This window comes from Eptatretus burgeri, chromosome 10 (assembly GCF_056783735.1).
Source record: "Eptatretus burgeri isolate ZD-2024b chromosome 10, Ebu_testis_v1, whole genome shotgun sequence".
Lineage (NCBI taxonomy): Eukaryota > Metazoa > Chordata > Myxini > Myxiniformes > Myxinidae > Eptatretus > Eptatretus burgeri.
In genome coordinates this window covers 4368605-4389858 of record NC_140970.1, presented here as the reverse complement: position 1 = coordinate 4389858, position 21254 = coordinate 4368605, and the positions used below count along the sequence as shown (strand labels likewise).

The following is a 21254-nucleotide window of genomic DNA, read 5'->3' as shown; positions in this document are numbered from 1 at the left end:
TTCTTTGTTAAATCGTACTTTGTGCTATATTGTCATATTCCTTTCTGTCTTGCTCAAGGCCTATTCTTGGGATAGCTGGTGTACAAATTCTGTTTAGATGCCATATTCCTCGTTCTGCTTATTTTATTTTCCTAGGCATTGTCCTTTCTGCCTCAACTGTCTCGTATTCTCCTTCCTTGCTTCAAAAAAAAGTCAAAAACTTTTCACTCCAAAATAATCTCGATCTGCCTACACTTTCCACACTTCATTCTTTCGCTCTCCCTTTTCTCAATATCTCCAAACTGAATCTTCAATAAATGACAATTCTTCCTTTTAAAGCTTAATTTTTTTTTTACATGCTTCACTTTTTTTATTTCTCCATCATGATTACCCCACTTCTTCTTAATCTTCATTGTTTTCCAAACCTGTCTCACCGAAGCACTTGGTCCATCAACCCCCTTCCTGTACCTACAGCACCACCTTCCTCCGTGTCTTCAACAAAAATCCTTTCCACCCATCCCATGATCCTCGTCTCCATATGTCCACTTTGGGAATCTTGAGAAATACAGATTGCAGACGTCTGCTCACGACAATCAAATCCTGTTCACGTCCTTTAATGGGGTCAAATCACTCTGTGACAATAACCTCCCATACATAGCCTACAATCCCTTGTCCTTCCTACCCCACCTCTTATTTGTGTCCCCTTCGTCAGCATCCCTCCACTTCATGTCCTCTCTTCGTGCATCCCTCCCTCATCCCGTCCCTCAAAGTTTGCCCCTCATCCCAACCCCATCACACCTTCCTCCCCCCCCCGCTCCTCTCCCCCGTCTTTCTCCTACCTCAACCTCAATCCCCCATCCATCACATCCCCCCATCCCGCAATCCCCCGCCAATCCCCCAACCCCCCGCCCATCCCGCAACCCCCCTCCTCACCTCCCTCCTGCATGCTTCATTGTGTCGCATCCTCCTATATAGTGATATGAAATCCTTTATTTTCTCCAACGATCTCATCTCAGATCACCAATTTGGTTTCAGACCAGGTCACTCCACCTTGGACATGCGATTTTGACTCACCCAACAATGGATGGAGACCCTAAATGTCAGACATGAGATCAGGGCCATCTCTCTGGACATATCTTTTGCTTTTCACACAGTCTGACAGCCTGCCTTGCTCTCCAAACTCTCTATATATGGCATCCAAGGCCAACTCCACACATGGCTTACTGGCTTCCTCTCTACTCTCTGAGACAACGTGTGCCTCTCAACGGAATCCTTTCATCAGCTGTCCTTGTTAAGGCTGGAGTGAACCAAGGTAGCATTCTGGGCCCAGTCCTTTTCCTGATCTTCATAAATGATCTCTCTGACTCTCTGGAAAATACTCTTCATCTATTTGCTGATGATCCCACCCTCTGCCATGACATTTTTTCAGACAGGAAGGTTGCAGCCTCTTACCTCTCTTCAGACCTTGACAAAGATCACAAGCTGGTCAAACATTTGGAATGTCTTTCAACCCTGACAAATTTCACTCACTATCTCTTTGAAAGGACTGCTTGGCAAACCCTCATAACTACTTTCTAAATAGTCATCTTCTTGAGGAAGTTCAGTGACTCAAACTCCTAGGTTTCACCATCAGCCATGATCTTTATTGGGCAAATCGCATTTCAAAGCTGGCTTCCACAGCTAGCCGCCGACTGGGCATCTTCCATTGTACAAAGTCCTTCCTTGTCACACTGCTCCTTCAAGGCCTTCATCCACAGCTTGATGGAGCATTGCTCTCCCTTCTGGGCTGGCTCCCCTGCCTCACATTTTGCTCAGCTTGACACTGTGGAAACCAAGACCTTCAACATTAATTGGAATCTCCCGCAAAGAAGCTGAATCTATGGATCTATCACTTCGTTGGTGGTCTATGGGCTGTTGGTCTCTCTACCTTTTACCGCCTCCTTTCTGGTCTTGCGCCCACTGCTCTCCGTGCTTTATCCCCCCCCCCCCTTCACACGGGTTTATACAGGGCTCACATGGTCTACCTTCAACACCCTTAAACTGGTTCAACTCCCAAAATCCAGGATCACTGCTCACCTCCACTCATTTGTGCCTTCTTTTTTTGCCACCTGTGAAACCAACTTCTACTTCCTCTTCAATCTCATTCTCCCCTCCAAGTCTTCAATCCAGCTGTTCATCACAGATTCTACCCAAACCATCTCATGTTATACCAAATCCAAAACCCTGATCTTTGCAACTACTGTTTAACCCCCCCCTTCCGCCCCCCAATTCCAATCCTATCTCTTTCCAAATTTCCTGTTGTTGCTCCCCAATAATTTGCTTCCATACCCATATCCATCTTGACCACCCTGTGTCCTCCTCTACCCCTCATTCCTCTCCTGTTTCTCTCTTAACCCTGCTGTTGGTGTTTCCTTCCTCGCTTCACTGTTGCTTTTATTATTTTGCGTCTTAATTCTCTGTTCTAGCTCTACCACACACTAACCTTGACGTTTCGACAAAAAAGCAGTGGACTTTTGGGGTGATACGAGTGGCTACCAACAAAACTATTTGACATTTCAATTCGCTCACCTCCATTTTGTATACAAAAACTGATCACCTTTATCATCAACCAAAGCTTTGGGTGTGTGAGTTAGATTGGAACCGGTGCCATCATTTGATTGCTGAACAACGTGGGTCTGTGTGAACAACTACACACAGTTGTGGCCAAAAATATTGGCACCCTTGCAATTTTTTTCAAATAATGCATCATTTCTTCCAGAAAATTGTTGAATAAAAAATTGGTATCCACATATGTATTTGTTTAGTTTGCAGTGGAACAAAACAAAAAAAAGCTGATAAAAAAATTATTAAATCTTAGCTTATTCCACACACGAATCCTAAAATGGCCCGGACAATATTGGCACCGTTTAGAAATTGTGAGAAGTAATTGAGGGTGATTCTTCTTTACTTTGAAACTAAACTCACCTGTTGAGTTGCAGGTACCTGCAATGTAAAAATCACTCATTCAACCAGTTTGAATGGAGAAAAGGAGTCATTTTGCTGGTTTGTGTCACTGTGTGTACCGCAATGAGTAAGGAGAAAAAGAAAGAAAATTAGAGAATTGTCTGCGGGATCAGACACAGGATTATAGGTAAGCATGGACATTCTAAAGGCTCCAAGTGCATCTCCAGACACCTTGATGCTCCTGTGTCCACTGTACGCAATGTTATCATGAAGCTTAAGGCCCAAGGCACTGTAGCCAACCTTCCTGGATGTAGCCGCAAGAGAAAACTTGATCGAAGATTCCACCGAAGGATTGTTCGAATGGTGGAGAAAGCACCTCGATCAACTGTCAAACACATTCAAGCTGACCTTCAGACACAAGGTACGACAGCTTCAACTCGCACCATCCGTCAACAACTCAATGAAAGGGGGTTCTGTAGTAGGAGACGCAGGAGGACCCGACTGGCTGAGAGAGACATAAGAAAGTCTCTGGATTTTGCCAAAACACAACTGAACAAGCCAAAATCCTTCTGGGAGAATGTCCTGTGGACAGATGAGACCAAATTAGAGTTTTCATGGTGAAGCACATCATCTCAATGTTTACAGAAAACAAAATGAAGCCTTCAAAGACATATGAACACCTTCCCTACAGTCAAACATGGAGGAGGTTTAGTGAGGTTTTGGGGTTGCTGTGCTTCCTCTGACACTGGGTGACTTGAATGTGTGCACGTCATGAAATCAGGAGATCACCAAGGCATTTTGGAGCATAAGGTTCAATGCAGTGTCAGAAAGCTGGGTCTCCGTCGAAGGTTATGGGTCTTCCAGCAGGACAATAGCCCCGAACACTTCAAAAAGCATCCAGGAATGGTTCAAGACAGATAAAACACTGGACTGTTCTGAAGTAGCCAGCAATGAGTCCAGATCGAAAGCCTCTTGAACACCTGTGAGGAGATCTGAAAACAGCAGTTGGGAGAAGGCACCTTCAAATCTGGAAGAAATGAAGCAGTTTGCACAAGAAGAGTGGGCCAAACTACCAGTCGAGAGGTGTGGGAAGCTCATTCATGGCTACAGGAAGCGCTTGACTGCAGTTATTTTGTCCAAAGGCTGATACCAAATATTAAATCCAGGGTGTCAATAATTTTGTAAATGCCATTCCTTTTTATTTTCTGATTGAAAAGGATATACACAACATGGCCAAAGGTATGTGGACCCCCCCCCCCCCTTATGATTGGTGGATTGGGCTATTTCAGCCATGCCCATTGCTGACAGGTGTATAAAATCAGACACAGCCATGCAATCTCCATAGACAAACATTGACAGTAGAATGGGCCGTACTGAAGAACTCGGTGACTCAACGTGGCACCGTCATAGGATGCCACCTTTCCAACAAGTCAGTTCATGAAATTTCTGCTCTGCTCGAGATGCCCCGGTCAACTATAAGTGCTATTATTATGAAGTGGAAACGTTTAGGATCAACAATTGCTCAGCCGCGACGTGGTCGGCCACACAAGCTCACAGAACGGGACTGCCGAGTGCTGAAGCGTGTAGCATGAAAAATCATCTGTCGTCGGTAGCAACACACTACCGAGTTCCAAACTGCTTCTAGAAGCAACGTCAGCACAAACACTGTTCGTCGAGAGCTTCATGAAATGGGTTTCCATGGCCGAGCAAATGCACAAAAGCCTAAGATCATGCGCAATGCCAAGCGTCGGCTGGAGTAAAGCTCACCGCCATTGGACTCTGGAGCAGTGGAAACGCATTGTTTGGAGTGATGAATCATGCTTCACCATCTGTGAGTCTGACGGATGAATCTGGATTTGGTGGATGCCAGGAGAATACTACCTGCATTCTTCTGGTGCCAACTGTAAAGTTTGGTAGAGGAGGAATAATGGTCTGGGGCTGTTTTTCATGGTTCGTGCTAGGCCCCTTTGTTCCAGTGAAGGGAAATCTTAACGCTACAGCATACAATGACATTCTAGACGATTCTGTGCTTCCAACTTTGTGGCATTGGTTTGGGGAAGGGCCTTTCCTGTTTGAGCATGATAATGCCCCCATGTACAAGGCAAGGTTCATACATCAATGGTTTGTTGAGATCGGTGTGGAAGAACTTGACTGGCCTGCACAGAGCCCTGACCTCAACACCATCGAACACCTTTGGGATGAATTGGAACGCCGACTGTGAGCCAAACCTAATCGCTCAACATCAGTGCCCGACCTCATTACTGCTCTTGTGGCTGAATGGAAGCAAATCCCCGCAGCATTGTTCCAACATCGAGTGGAAAGCCTTCCCAGAAGAGTGGAGGCTGCTATAGCAGTAAAAGGGGGGGACCAACTTGATCTTGATACCCATTATTTTGGAATGAGATGTTGGACGAGCAGGTGTCCACATACGTTTGGCCATGTGGTGTATTTAGTTCTGAATCCAAAACAAAGGTTCTGCAATATTAACAGTGAAACAAAGCATTGTGGAAACCAAATGAAGACCACAAGGGGAAAACCAGAGATGTCAGGATAAGTCAATTTTGAAAAAACTGAAAAACAAAGTTTCAAGACTTTGGTGGACTGTTTAATAACTATCATATAGATTTCTTTTCCAGTAAAAGGAAGAGTGATCATTGGCCGATCAAATTAAGCATGTAGCATTTGCCAAGCTTCTGTGTTATTTAATTTAAGAGCAAAGAACGAATCAATGTTGCAAACAGACATCACTGGTTATTCCCTTGTTTAATAATTGCCGTGCAAATTTAACCCAGGATGTGTAGCAAATTCATGCTTGTTGGTTATTAGCATACATTACATGACTTTGGTGATCACAGATTATTTTTTTCAACATTAAACGGTCATTGTTTTTTTGTTTGATTGGTGTTCAACGCCATACTCAAGGGTATTTCACTTATATGACGACGGATTCTCAAGGATAACCAAGGATAAACCACCCCCGCGATAGCCGAAGTCACTTCATGTGACTCCCTCATATACCTAAGCAGGTTGATTGGGCGGTGGGTACATCGAATGAGGATGGGTACTCAGACGCGCTAACCATTAAGCCACGGCGTGGGTCCCATTAAAGTCACAATAAAGGTTTGACCAGGCTTGAACCACGATATGCACCAACTACGGAGCCCATGATATAACCAAATAGGCGATTGTAGTGCTCAGAGTTTATGTTGTGAAAGTTTTACAACCTTTCATTTTTTAGTTTCTCAACTCTGAATATTATGGTGGAACAGTTAACATGAATGAAAGGGAGATAACCAGGAGTAAAGTACTGACAACTCTGGGTTTCTACTTGTTCAGCTTTGACAACACTTGTTTTTTCATTGCACGGCTAAACTTTATACCATATAAATTATGTGACACCCCTGGTTATTTGTTAAAGTAATATTGTGAGAGGAAACCTTATGTTGCCAACTATTGGCAGGTGCAATAACCCTGAAATTTATAAAAAGTGACATCTCTGGTTTTCCCCTTGTGGTCTTCAAATACTTTCATCAATTTTTACTTATTTTTTGAGAAAATTGTGAGTTATTTGAAAAAAATGTAAGGGTGCCAATATTTTTGGCCATGACTGTAAAAGTGAGTTACATTCACGTTGTTTTGAAAGGTGTTTGGAATTGATGAGATAGCTTACTTGCTCTCTCATCCTGGGTGTGTTCAGTTACCAAGTTTCTTTTAGAGTGCTTGCCAAGTGGTTTAAGCACTCAAGCAAGTAGTCCGTTTGAAACCATTTATGAGTGGCTGGTTTGGCAAGCGATAGCTAGCTGCTTGGTAACTGTGACACCACCCCTGGTGAGTAGGGTGAATATACTGATTCTGGCTCACTTTTCCCCATGGAAGTGAATGGGGGATTTTCAGCGATTCATTTTTTTTTCCCGAAAAATAAACCCCCTTTTTATCCCAAGGTATATTTATTTGTCTCCCCTTTTAACCTAGGGGCACTGTTTTCAAATAATCAATGCAATAAGATAAAGATTTGTTCAAGTAGTAAAGTAGTAATGTGATTTCTTAAAGGTGATTCAAAAGAAATATCTGAAACATGTAAGCCGAGGGACACTCTTTTTCAAATAACCAATGCATATTGTTCAGCTCACTCATTGAACCTATAAAGATTTGTTCATTCTCAAATTCCTTCAATAGTTTAATTTTCTTTGCACAATAATCCCCATCTAAAATATTTTAAAATAAAACATTTGAATCTTTATATTTTTTAAGATCCCCCTTTTGTGCCATTATGAAATGATAAACTTCTCTTAATGCTCTCGTCTGACTACCTCCTGAGCCTCAGATTATTTTTGCTAAACCACGCCCACTTTTTCTTAAGCCCCACCCACTTTGCACGAGGTATTTTCCATAAGCCACGCCCACTTTCTTAAGCCACACCCACTTTTACTAAGCCCCGCCTACTCTTACAGCATTTCCCGTTCATCTCTGACTCACAAAGAAATCACTAGAAAATTCTAGAATGTTATGGTTTTGAAAAATTTCCCAACAAAGGCTTGCCTGGGTTTGCCCAGGGAATTTTCAAAGAATCCTCCATTTTGAAAAAAAATTTCTCCATTCTCACAAAGCTTGCCTGGGCTTGCCCAGGGAATTTTCAAAGAATCCTCCATTTTGAAAAAAAAATTCTCCATTCTCACAAGGCTTGCCTGGGGTTGCCCAGAGAAACCATGCCCAACAGTCTTTCTCTATAACAGCCTCAAGCCCAGGCTCCATTTTAAACATTTTTCTTTTTTTACTGGCAATGGAGTGCTGTGCTGAGATTGCTTGGAGCTCTACTACTTGTATGGAACTAAACCTTCAAGTTGATGAACTGGATTCAAACCTCTTATCTATTGAGGTAAGATTTTATTTTCCTATTTTCAGTTTGATTTAAGCATAGACTCATTTATTAATTAAATCACTTAATTAATACATTATTATTTTCTCTCACAGGAAATTGTATCTGAAAATACCGATTTTGCCACAACTTGGGGTGAAATTGTTGGCTTGGTTGAAGACCTTGTGAGCGACCAAGACCCACAGAACAAGCTCAACCTTGATGGTCCAACCAAAGAGTTATACCTTGGAGACCTTGTGATCGACCAAGACCCACAGAACGAGCTCGACCTTGATGAGCCAGAATACAAGTTTTACCTTGGAGACTCACAAATTTTGAAAAAAAATCAGTAAATGAGTTCTGCCTTGATGGTTTAAATAACTACCTTGGAGACTCAGGAAAAGGGTTCTGCCAAGATGGTTCTAAATATGGGGCCTACCTTGGAGACTCACAAATTTTGAAAAAAATCAGGAAATGAGTTATCCCTTGGAGACTTTGTAAGTTGGTTTTATTTTGGAGACTTGAAATGTGGGTTCTGGCTTGATAACTCACAATGTGATATGTATCTTGGAAACTCAACAGAAATGTGGTTATACCTTGAAGACTTGGAAAGTTGGGTTTATTTTGGAGACTTGAAATGCTATCACTCTTTAGGATCTAAACCTATTGATGTAGTTCTTTGTTGGATGGTGCTTGATTGGAACAAGATCAAGAAAGTTCTGGGAAGAAAGTGCAGGAAAGTTCTCACTCCCCCTTTCTACGTCATCAAACCTGAAAGCTTTAAAAGACAGAATTGGAAGAAGAGAAAAAAACATAAAAAATATATATTGTTAGTTCTGGGAAGAAAGTGCAGGCTTACTCCCCCTTTCTACGTCATCAAACCTGAAAGCCTTAAAAGACAGAATTGGAAGAAGAGAAAAAAAAAAACGTAAAAAATATATACAGGTGGAAATCTCATTTTGAAAAAGACATTGTGTTGGGCGAGGGTTGGGTTGGGGTTGAGATTTTGAATGTGAAGGTTGGGGTTGAGATTTTGAATGTGAGGGTTGGGGGCAGGGGTTGACATTTTGAATGTGAGGGTTGGGGGGGGGGGGTTGAGATTTTGAATGAGGGTTGAGGTTGAGATTTTGAATGTGAGGGTTGGGACACACACACACACACACACACACACACACACACACACACACACACACACACACACACACACACACACACACACACACACACACACACACACACACACACACACACACACACACACACACACACACACACACACACATCAACAAACAAAAGTTAAGCCTTGACTATTCAGTTGAGGATTCTGTGTTTTGGTTTCACAGATCTAAGAACGTCCCCCCTTGACACACATTATATACTGTTATACACCTCGAACTTGACCCTCGAGTGTCCACAAAGGTGTATAGTAGGAGGGAGTGAAGCGCCATTGTTGTGAACTGAGTTGTGTGAATTTTTTATATAATCTCTCTTTTAAGGTACGATTAAAACATTCAATAACAACGGCCTTTCCTTCATTAAAGGTACTGCATTATGTAATACTGTTATTTTTTAGAAAATTCATAAATGTCTTGTTATAAAACTCCACCCTCATCAGTCCACAATTTTTTAGGTTTTCTCTTACTTTTATTAAATATCTGTTGAAAGGCTAACATAAGAGTATTACCTGTTTTGTTTTTTAAAGGGACAACCCATGCGTATCTACTCCTCAAATCAATAACGGTTAAAGCATACTTGTACCCCTTATCATTATTGAGTTCAATCAAATCAGCGGACCAGATATAATCAACTTCCTTGGAATAAACTTTCCTTCTACGAAACTTTGTGAATACTGGTTTATGTAATTCATCTGCTAATTGCTCTTCAGTCTTAATGACATCATTAGAACCTATAAGTTTTTTGAATTTCCAAGCCCAAGTTTCAATTTAGCACTGATCATCTTCTTCACAATGAACCGATCAACTTTTTCTCTCAAGGTTGGATTTTGTATCAGAGACAAATTATGCAACATTTCTCTATCGGCTTCATGCTTTTCTTCCAAAGTTGTGGTATTCCCATAATCAATATCGTGTCTCATGCACACTTCATCAACCCTATTGATGGGCTTACTCCATGATTTAGGATTGTCTGCCTCATCTAATCTTTTATCCAAGTTTGTGCCTGGACCACAGAAAGAATACCCTGGTAGATGTAATTCCCCTGGTATTCCAGTAGTTGTAAATTTACTTCCTGATAAAAACTTTTGTATATCTCCTCCGAGTTTGTGTTTGGAGATAAATTGATTTTTTTTTGAACCACACACCGAACATATACCTTTTTGTATAACCCTTTTATTTTTACTTTTAAAATATGAAATATTTTTTGTATTAGTTTTCTTTTTACATTTGAAACAATAACTCATTTATTTATGAGAAAAATTCCTACAGAGTGCGAAAACCTTTTTAGTTTCCAACATGCACATTTGAATCTTAATTTTTAAAACATAAAGAATACTGAGAAACGTCTTTACTCTCTCCTCCATTTATTGAAGAAAAAAATGAAAAACTTGAATTAAAATCAATATCTTGCCGATGACAATAGTCTTGTCGAAAATATTGCAAATAGACTTGTCAATTCTTTGTTTTCCTCCTCGGTGGGTTGAGTTATTTTCTGGAATACCTCCAATCTTTTTTAATCTCACCGGTTTCCATATTTTGATATTTATTCATTCTCGCTCTTTCCTCCCTCTCCTCCTTCTCTCTCTTCTCTCTCTTCTCCCTCTCCTCCTCTTTCTTCTCCCTTTCCTCCTTCTCTCTCTTCTTCAACTCCTTCCTCATCCCTTCCTATCCTTGAATCGCTTACACCCCATAGATTATCATACATATATTCATCGGGATTTCTTGTTATTCCTGTATCCAAAATAATTTTTTTTTACAACAGGAAACCAATAAAATTTCTTTTAAATTTCCAAAAGAGCCTTACGTTTTCTTAACTTTACAATTTTTTCATTATTTAACATTTTAATTAAATCCAAAGTTGTTGGTTTATCAACATCAGCATAATGCCAATCTTTTATTGAAAATACCTCATTCTTATGTTGTAGAACATATTTATTAAAATACCGAATACCCTTTTCTTGAAGGTATGCTTGGACACAGAAATGATAATTTTCTTGAAGCCTTCTTGCTGTCATTTATGTATTAGAAATATATGACAGAATAATATTATGACATGAAACACCTCCCCATCTTCCCATAGTTAAATCATTTTGTATTTCCTTACTTATTATATAAAATCCTGTTTTTTTCTGTTTCATGATATAAACTAGGGCAAAACCATTATTATATTTACCCTTATTAAATTCTTTTATTTGTTGTTTATGAATCGTGCTTCCACAAAACTCATTCTCTATACCAAGTGGATAATATTCTTCCTTACGAGACTGATTTAATTGTTCCAGGTCTTCTTGGTTAATTTTAAATGACCAATTATACCCTAAATCATTCATATCATACACCCATTGTTCTATTCTCACACAAATGATACGCCCTTCTTTATAAAAATTTATTTTAATTCGAACTCTGAATTCTGTATGACCTGGAGATAAAATCAACACTTCTGTATCTTTGGAATACACGGCCATTTTATTTAAGGATATATATTGTGATAAATCGCTTAATCTCACCAAATCATTCGTGTCAGTCGGGCTTGGATAATCTTTTAATTTATAAGCATTTTTCATATTGATATTTTTTGTTATATTATATTTATGTTGTTCAGCCTGTGCCTTTGTGTAATAATTTGATAAATCAATATCCAGTTCTTGGGATACACCAAAGATAGAACCATCTTTACCAACATAAGTCATTTATATTAGATTAAAAATAATGTCATAAAATTTTTTATTTTTGTTGAGTTGAAATAACACATATAGACATAATTGACCACAGCACTTGGAATTTAATTCTTGGACTTGAAATGTTTGATAAACACCATTCTGTAAGAATTTTATGACTTCAACGGTGGTGGAAGACCAAAACTATCAAAATAATATTTGTCTTGACTATTAAAAATACAAACCCAATGAGAACCGTTTCCATTATTATCTTCTAAGTTCATAATAATATTCTTTGTATGTTTAGGCACATTTGTTAATTCCTCTCGTACAAATAACCACATTATGAATTTTTAATTTCTTACAATATTTGACAAGTTGTAAATTTGATGTTGTATTCTTTCCAAATTCTTTAAACCACTCGTCAATGCTCATTTATTTATTAGAAAGATATAATCCATTACCCCTTTTAGTTAATTTTACACCTGCTTGTGCGATAGAAGAAAGCATATGTCCAACTAACAATCTCGCTTTATCAGGCAGACCTTCAAGTTTTTCAGCAAAATCTACAATTACACCCCTTCCACGAATTTGTTTCTCCAACTCTTTGTTATGTCTTTCCAATTCTTTTTGAGCCCGGAGTTGAGCCTTTCTTTCGTTGGCAGTTTTCACCACTGTTGAAATACCACCCGTCAATGTTCCAACCGCACTTAAACCAGCAAATAAAGGAATTAGAAATGGGAGAAATCCCCCACTCGTCTCTCTTATTGAATATTTTTTCAACATTGGTTTTGTCATTTTAATTTTAAGTGAGCCAGTATTGTTCAAGATTTTAACCTGGTCTCTTGTGAGCAAAACATCAATTCTTACTGCTCCTTTTCTCTGAATTGTATTAACGTTAATCGTACAAGGCTTTTGATTTTGAACACAAGATGATAGTTTATGAAGATTGATTTGATTAACATATACTGGTACTTTGCCACTCATTTATTTAACAAAAAATTATGTGAGACTAATCATAACACCATTATCTGTATTAATCTGTAATTCTGTTTCTTCCAAAAGCTAACAATATGCATCAACTTCTTCACTCTCTCCTCTTTCAATGTATAGGGAAGTATCTACTCGATTAGACTTTATAGTTTCCTTTTGAGCACTCAGGTCAAACGCATAGATTGTATACAAACTTTTAAATGCTGTCATATCCAAAATAGGTTCTTTATTTCCATTACTTTCACACACCTTTTGGTAAGACTTGTATGCTTCAGCAAAATCATTTTTTTCCCAATTAATTTCCAATCTATCTCGTGGATAAAATGTTCCATCTAGAGAAACACGAAGTTGTTTCACCTTTGCATTATCACTCAATGCATTATTCTTATCAGTAGCAGTATCGCCATCTGGTTTTTTAAAAATGATCCACAGATATCGTGGCTTTCCTTCCAGAACACCCAAATTCCACGTATAAGTGGTTTGGTTTAGTTTAACGTGTTGACATCTTCTTTTGAGGTATGACACATTGATTGGTTTCTTTGAGTTAAGTCTTCTATTCAACATCTCTTCTGTTTTAAGATTAGGAGTATATTCACTAATATACCAACTCATTTCATCAATTACAAATTTATTCTGCTCACAAAAAGCTCTACCAACACCAAAAAGTAATCTATTTTCATTATCATTCCTTTGTAGTTGAAATCTAATTTTAAGACCATACAGAACTTTATCATGATCACAAAATCCAAATATACCTTGAAGAGGAACTGCCACAGTAAAACTATTAACTGCTTTTGTATCATCAGTATACGTTCCTTTCCTTTGAGTATATCCAGGGTCTGTGGTTGTTCCCGTTGACATATCAGGAATAAAACCTTCGATAGCCCCCTTTCCCATTCCATCACTGAATGTATATAGTGTAAATTTCATCATTTCAGATACAGCAGAGACATAATCAATTGCTTCAACTTCTTGTGTTCCAATGTACAAACGAACACTATCAAACATTTTCCAGAAGAAATCATTTACGAGCGTCGCGTTTGGGTTATTCCCAGCCTTAGTGAATTAAATTTACACAACAAGAAACTTTCGGATAGATTCAAAAATTTTATTTAATTCCCAGCACGGACCATGGCGGACCAAGACGAGCTGGTACAGGTGGGTTCTGAGATAACATCAAAAGAATCCGTGGCTCAGGACGATAGTTTTGAGGGAGATCTGAGCCATACCCAGAGGTAACATCGGGGGCAACTGCGACAGCGACAATGCTTGGGCACCCCCTGCATCAAATTTCCCTCCCAGAGGACATCCTGATCGGATCCACACCCGATCATAGCAGATCGGCTTCGCCAAAGCCATCGGGCACAGACCAGATTATGGAGATGATGAAACGAATGATGGAACGCATGGACCTGGTGGAAAACCGAATGAAAGGTGAAATGCAAAACTTACAAAACCGAATGGATGCGAATATGCAAGTACTGAAGGAGGATATGCAAAACATGGGAATAAGCTTACAAACACAAATGAAGGCGTGTCAGGAGGAAATGAAGGCGGAGCTGGCAAAGGTGAAATGCAGACCATGCGTCAGAATTTTGCAAATGGGATCGGGACTGAACATGGAGGAACGACCGAGTCGAGGGGGATGGAACGGTTGCTCGGACCGTGATGGAGACGGGCAAGGTCGAGGGGACGAGTGACGCCGTAATAATTAAGGGAGAAACATGTAAACTCGGACAGGGGATGACGGAATTAACAGAGAGATGAAGGGAGATACATCAGGTAAAAGACGCAGAAATTAGAGGAGGTAAAGGACGAGTTACATGAAAATAAAGAGGAGCACACACAAGCAGAGCTGGTGGGGGACATTCTCGGGGTCGGACATCCGGGAACTTCGCCGACCCATAATGCAATGTCCGCATAACAACGCTGGAGAAGGGGAAAACAAAGTACCCCGTTCGCTCGGATCGCTCTGCTATGCGTTGCAGCGGTGTTTGTAGCGCTAACGCTATCGCACGGCACTCGACTCGTACCTGTTCCAAGTTAGTTTCTTTCGTAGCCTTTATTACACATTATTATTTGTAACAATGCAGAAAAGTTGCTGTATTTTCAGTTGTACTAATAACAAGGCAAAAAATTCAGAACTCTCCTTTTATCTCATACCAAGTCAGGCTACTGAACCAGAGAGGAGACTTCTGTGGCTTAGAGCCATGAGACAAAAAATTTGTGGGCTTCCAGTGATCGGTAGTTTTTCATTGCCTCATGTGTAAACACTCCTGAGAATGAAAAGAAAAATATATTCTGTGGTTAGTTATTAAAATAGTACCAGGGCAATTAAGCAAAAACATAAATGCCTTGACCCTTGATTGCCATTAATAGGACTAGAACTTGCAAACTAAATGCAATGACAATGTGTCGGCCTTTCCTTTAAGTTTACCGCAGTCTTGCCCTCAGCCCAGGCGCTTCAACTCAGCAGCCACAATAAATAGCCACGCACTGCTACATCATTACAAAATGTAGAGACACACAGGCACACATGCTCACTCACATAGGGCAACTCTCATACACATAGTCATACACATATTTACAATCAGGGATAAGACAGAATTTATACAACATGAATGTGAGCAATATTTTAATCATTCATTGACATTCTTGCTGGGCCAGTGAGTGACCCACAACTAGCACAGATGACTCACCGTCACACAGTACAGACAAGGCAGGCCAATTAAAACTATTACTAACTAGCCACGTCAGCTCGGGAGTTCATAAATAATTGAAATAATATATTAACACTCCAGTACAGTAATATTTGATAATACACAGTTAAAACTTGGTTAAAAATTGAATTACATACCTGGTGTCTTGACAAGATACGTGTATTGTGAGAAAAACCATGTTCTCACCAAATTTAGTGTACCGCCCACAACGTCACGTGACCTTTTTCAGGCTCACAGGGATTGGTGGGCGAGTCGACACGTGGTGGGTAAACCGCGTCAGAGCCCGACGCCATATTGTTGGCGACAGACGTGGCTCGAAGATCGCGAGTGGAAACATATCGAGCGCTTGAAATCGCCTGTTTTAAATGCCATTTTCAAATGATTTTTAAGACTCTCGACAGCACAGTCGCGCTGATCGGTGATAGCTCCGTCTAAAAGGATTGAGTTAAATCCGGAAGAGTGTGATCGTTATTCCCGGATATCGTTGAGCGGAGCTGTGATTTGTTCAACCTGTTTTTTGGAACTCTATTGTTGCCAAGAGTTCTGGCAGGGTTTTTGTGCTGTGTATTCAATTCTGTTACCAGCCATTTTTGAGATTGAGCCAATAAAATATCGTGCCTACCCCTAGAGGCCGATCTGAAACACAGTGGTGTGTTTTGTTGTTCTCTTTGTCCACACGTGGACTGCTTGAAGCTCGGACATTAACGTCAGGATTCCGTGCTGGAAGATATTAAACAGCCGGGATCGCGACAGTATACTCGCGACAGTATACGTCCCGGTATTGCACGTTCGGCCATTCCTTCGGGTTGTCCATCCACGAATCACCGGGGTACTGGTAGGGGAAAGAATTAACAAGCCCAATTAACTGTATTTTGGCTCGATATCTGGCCAATGCATCACCTGACAAATGTTCTATATATCGATATGACATTGCAAACACTTGGGTGAACACGATGTATCAACAATTTATCTGAAATACATCGACAGAAAAAAAAACAAATCACTCGGCTTTGCGTGCAAGTAAAACCACGATGTACGTGAGTCTGCGATCGGTGCTGCGTTTGTTTTCCCCTTTGCCAATATGGCGGGTCGTGTTACCAAGCGAAGTCACGTGACTGTGACGTATGTCCTCAAGCCTCAAGAATTGGGGTTGAGCTTGGGGAATTCATTGGGACCCAATGCTGGGGTCAGATTAACCTCCCACAGGAACGAGGGGAGACACAGTGGTGTAGTCTACGTGATACGCAGGTATACGGTGTGGGGGGATTGGCCAATTAATTATTGGTCTATCCTAAGGCGAGATCAGGGAGGACGGAAAACTACCTGAACATTTTGAGGTATGTTTGGACGTTTTCGGAATTTGTATCGTCATTTTATGAGTGTTTAAAGAAAGCGCGGCTTCGCGGCCTGGAGCGTCACGCCTAGGACAGTTGTAGGCCGCAACGGTTCGGGACCTCTTTAGCGACCAAAATGGCTTATTTCACCTTTATAACTGATATCGCCGGATGCTTGACGTTATTACCTGCACGATGATGTGTGTGTTGAATTTGTGTGACTTTGTGTTGTCGAGTTATGAGCGAATAAAGGACTTCGCGCCGCTGGCCTATTCGATTAACGTTAGGCCTTATGGCTGTGATGCACTTTCACTCTACCGGCTCTCACGAACGAACGGAAAGATATTTTGGAATTCTGTTTTCAAATTTCGCAGTCGATAGCCATCGGCGAGATGCCAACGTAGAAAACCAGATGAAAATCGGAGGATTTTTGGTATTTTGGCGACTAAAGCAGCTTTGGGTACTTTGAGAACAGGAAATAAAATGCGCTGATTAATTCCCTTTAGCGGCGGTTAATGTGAATATTTTTTCATCGGTACTTGGAGGTAGATGAGGTATCGACCTACGAAATGAGGGGTATCATTCGGTTGTCGGACTTGTGATGATTAAATTACAGAAAAAAAACGATTGTTGGCGGGCCGCGTACATTTCGGCGCCTCGCCATCGAAGGGAACGAAAACATTTCAATCTGTTTTCGGATTTATCAGTATCTATAGGGTGGTAATGGGATTACCTCGAAAATCCGATTAAAAACGGCTTATGTTTCGCAGTTTAGCCGCGGCTTGCATTTCTTAGTGGGAAAATTAACATTCCGGAAGGAATTTCTCTTCCACCATCATCCGAATAATTTTTCCATCGGCACGAGGACATAGAGGAAGGATAGACTGACAAAATAAGGAGTTCCACTAAACTCTGTGACTTGTAATGATTAAATTAGAGATTTTAAAGGCAGCGGTGGAAAAATATGCAAATTCACTCCAACGGCTCTGACGAACGAACGGAAAGTTATTTTTGAATTCTGTTTTCTGATTATACAGTGTATATATATATATATATATATATATATATATATATATATATATATATATATATATATATATATATATATATATATATATATATATATATATATATATATATATATATATATATATACACACACATGTTTCAGGTCCAGGCAATAATATTGTCAGTGAGCTGTGAACCATTGATTGGCCCATGAGGATGACTATTGGGCCTAGTTAGGTCATCTCTCCATCTCAGTAGAAATGACCTAATAAAGCCAGTCTCGAAGTCTGTCCGTCCGTCCGTCCACAATCAAACCGAGTGGCGACAAATAAGCAATAGTGGAATGGATAGAGGTCGATGAGACATGCACAACGATATAACTTTTAAGGTCGTCCAAGGTCGAGGTCAAGGTCACGAGGCTGTCAAAGTTGCGAAAAGTATCTCCTCCCTCATTTATCAAGAGAGATCAAATGTTATTAGTGATTCAGATACTATGGACTATTATCTGGAACAACACCAGCCATTTTTTTTTAAATTTGCTCTCCTTCCGATTTTATAGCCCTTCAAACTTCGCTCTGATTCTTACATGTCCGGTGCTAATTTGAAATGGTCATCCGGAGGCCGGCGCCAATCTCTGAAGATGCTCCGGATCCTGCGCAAATTTTTGCATATTTTTGCCCTGTATGGGCCTTTCATAAAGTGCATACAAAAATGAGGGGGTGGGTGGTTTAAAGCCCGCGTACGGGCTGCGTACAGGGGTGGGTGGGTGGTTTTGAAACCCGGAAGTAGAGCGTACATACTTTATGAACTGCCTCTATTCCAGTCTGGCACAGAGTTACTTTTTGAACTTGTATTACCGTAATTTATTTGAAGTGACCGACTGTTCTGGCGATCTGCATTCTACGACCAGATCCTCGAGCCATGGAATCGATTATAGATGCCCCTAATTTGATTTTGCTTCTGTCGACCTCTGGCAGAGATGACCGGCACTCCTGCTCGGGGGTATTTTTTTATGGACTTTTTAATAGAAGATGATTTTAATACTTGTGTCATATAGTGTCATTTTTTTTTTCTTTGTAAAACTTGCTGCAATTCGGTCTTTAACTGCAATGGCAAGTGAATGAATAAATGAATGGTTCGAAAGACAAGTGAACATACTGTTTTAATTCGTATCCTCCAGCCATGCAAAATCACTAGGGATCACTAAACGGTAGAAAATCAGTCCAAAGCGTTTAAATCTTCCCAGCTGTAAATGTCATTAGCTGTTATAGTCTGTGTTGCTATAATTTGTTGATAACACATACCCAGTCTTGTAGAATGCTCTCAATTGTGTGTGGATGCATGTAGTGTATGTGTTAGTACCGTGGTGCTTGTGGGGTGTCGCTCCGGCACAGATGTGGTGAAGGCGGGAAGGGATTTGGGGATCATCACAGTATGCTCACTACAAAAACCTAGACTACACCACTGGGGAGACAGTATGCTCCCTCGAGGCAAGCCGTGACGAGGTGAGTCCGGTAAAGCCGTATGAGGTCGAGCGTTTGCATGGTGCGCATGAGCACATGCCGAGCTTGGGGGGGTATAGAAACCCCGGGATCTTTTGGGCTAACACGAGCCCCCAATGTGAATGTCCCAGAGTGTGTGTCAAAATGTGTGCAGAATGCGAGTGACATGGCATGTGTGGAAAAACGGGACGCGGACCGATCCACACGGGAGACGTGGGTCTTGTAACGGACGGGAACGGCGAGCCTAATGGGCTGCGCGGAACTATTTCGGAAACCGCGCCGGCTCCGCGGAACGCTGCGTGTCAGGTCCATTCCGTGTTTTGCGGGCGGCCCAGGCGCGCACTGATCGGGAGTCGGCCTTAAAACGCTCGGCGCCTGGTACAACATACCAGCGTCGACTGCAAAAATTGGGGCAGATTAGGTTGTTTGAATTTGGAAAGCACGTGGCCCCATGTGACCAAGTGTATGGAGGCCAACGTGGTGCACGGAGCAAGTCCCGGGGATGTCACGGCAAGCTTCGCAGGGTCCGTATGCGAGTGACGTCATGTCATCGGGGACCGCACGGCACGAAGGCCACGTGAGTAACGCGTGGCTCGCATGGGGAACACCGCGGAAGCGAGCGGTTGTTGCAATCGACGGGGCGACGTTACGCTGTCATTTATCGCCCATACGGAAGGGACGTGTGAACTGCAGGCTGTCGCCCTGGCGAAGCAAGGTTCGGAGGGCCTTGCTCCGAGTACACGATGCCCCGCCGGGATGTAGCGAACATCCTCGTGCTTGGGCAAAGGAGCACTAGTTAATGGGAAGGGTTTAGCGCTAGATAGACTGGCTTGATGGGGCATGGGTAGTTGTCCATGGGGCCTGGCAACATGAGTTAGGGGAATCTAGTTTAGAATTTAGAAATGGATTGGAGACATGGACAGACATGGAGCGTGTAGTGGGGACGTAGATTAATTAGCTACGTAGAATTAAACAGAATGTGCATTAGAGTAAGGGATGACTAGGGGCACGAGCTAGTTCGGGGAACGTAGCTCGCAGAGTCAGTGTTGAAGTGAATTGGTGAAATAAAAATAAAACGAAGTGAAAGAAACAATGAATGAATGTGGGTCAGCGGCCCTGAGTGTGAGTGGAGTGAATGTGGTTCATGAACTAACCCTAACTTCATGGTGCGAATGAATGATTTGGGGGGGGGGGAGGAGTGAATCCCACCCAAGGGAACCCAGGGTTAGTGTAATGTTAGTTAGCGGGTTTGCTAAATTAACCAAACGGATGTCGTTTTGTTGTTGGTGTGAATGAAGGCACGAAACTTTTTTGTAGGGTGCAGGAGTCAATTGACCAGCTGGGAGCGTGGCTGGTGAAATGTGCACACTGAGTAGAGGGCCCCCTGGGCACCGGAATAGTCGGCCAGATTATACCATGGGTCCAAGGGACCGAGTTAGTGTAATGGGCACGGGCAGCCCACGGAAACGGGACCTGGAGCACCAAAATGCCACATGGGCACCAAAAGGGATGTTGCCAGGGGCATTCCCCACGTTCATACGGAGTTGGTTGGCTCGGAGACAGCCTCAGCGACCCGGGGCTGCCGTAGTATGAGTTCGGCAGATGGGAATCCCTGCCAATGGAGCCACGCAGCGCAGCCACGAAATTGTGCAAGAGCACGAGAGAAAATTTGCGGGCCAGCCCCAAATTAATAACGAACACCAACACAGGCGACGGGAATCGTGGTTGCTGGAACCGATAGATTAAAGAGACAGGCGTGTTGAAAAGCCGCGGGGATAGATTAACGTTTAATAAATGCAAGGATAGATAGAAAATGTGTACCCCTTCGCACCATCCACCCCTTCGATGTTTGTAGGCCGCTGGACTCACCTTGGGGAATTGCTAAAATCTGAGGGAGTTGTTCTGAGGCTGCATTGGGCCTTGAGACAGATTCACTTGTCTCTTCCTTAATCCTCTCAAAAGGGATCTTAGGGATTGGGAATAGAGAGTTTGGACAGGTTAGCCGAACAAGGACAATAAAGGGGGTTAGGGACACACGTAATTATAAATAAATATAAAAAAGTATAAATTTTGTTGTTGCTTTGTTGC

General features: G+C 41.6%; 1 long non-coding RNA gene across 1 annotated transcript in view; it reads left to right on the top strand.

Annotated features, from left to right (window-relative positions):
• The first annotated feature begins 16500 nt into the window (after positions 1–16500).
• Positions 16501–21254, top strand: part of LOC147017853 (uncharacterized) — a 31488-nt gene continuing 26734 nt past the window's right edge. Inside the window, exon 1 of the long non-coding RNA XR_015062168.1 lies at positions 16501–16659. This is a non-coding gene — a long non-coding RNA (uncharacterized LOC147017853). The remainder of the gene's footprint in view (positions 16660–21254) is intronic.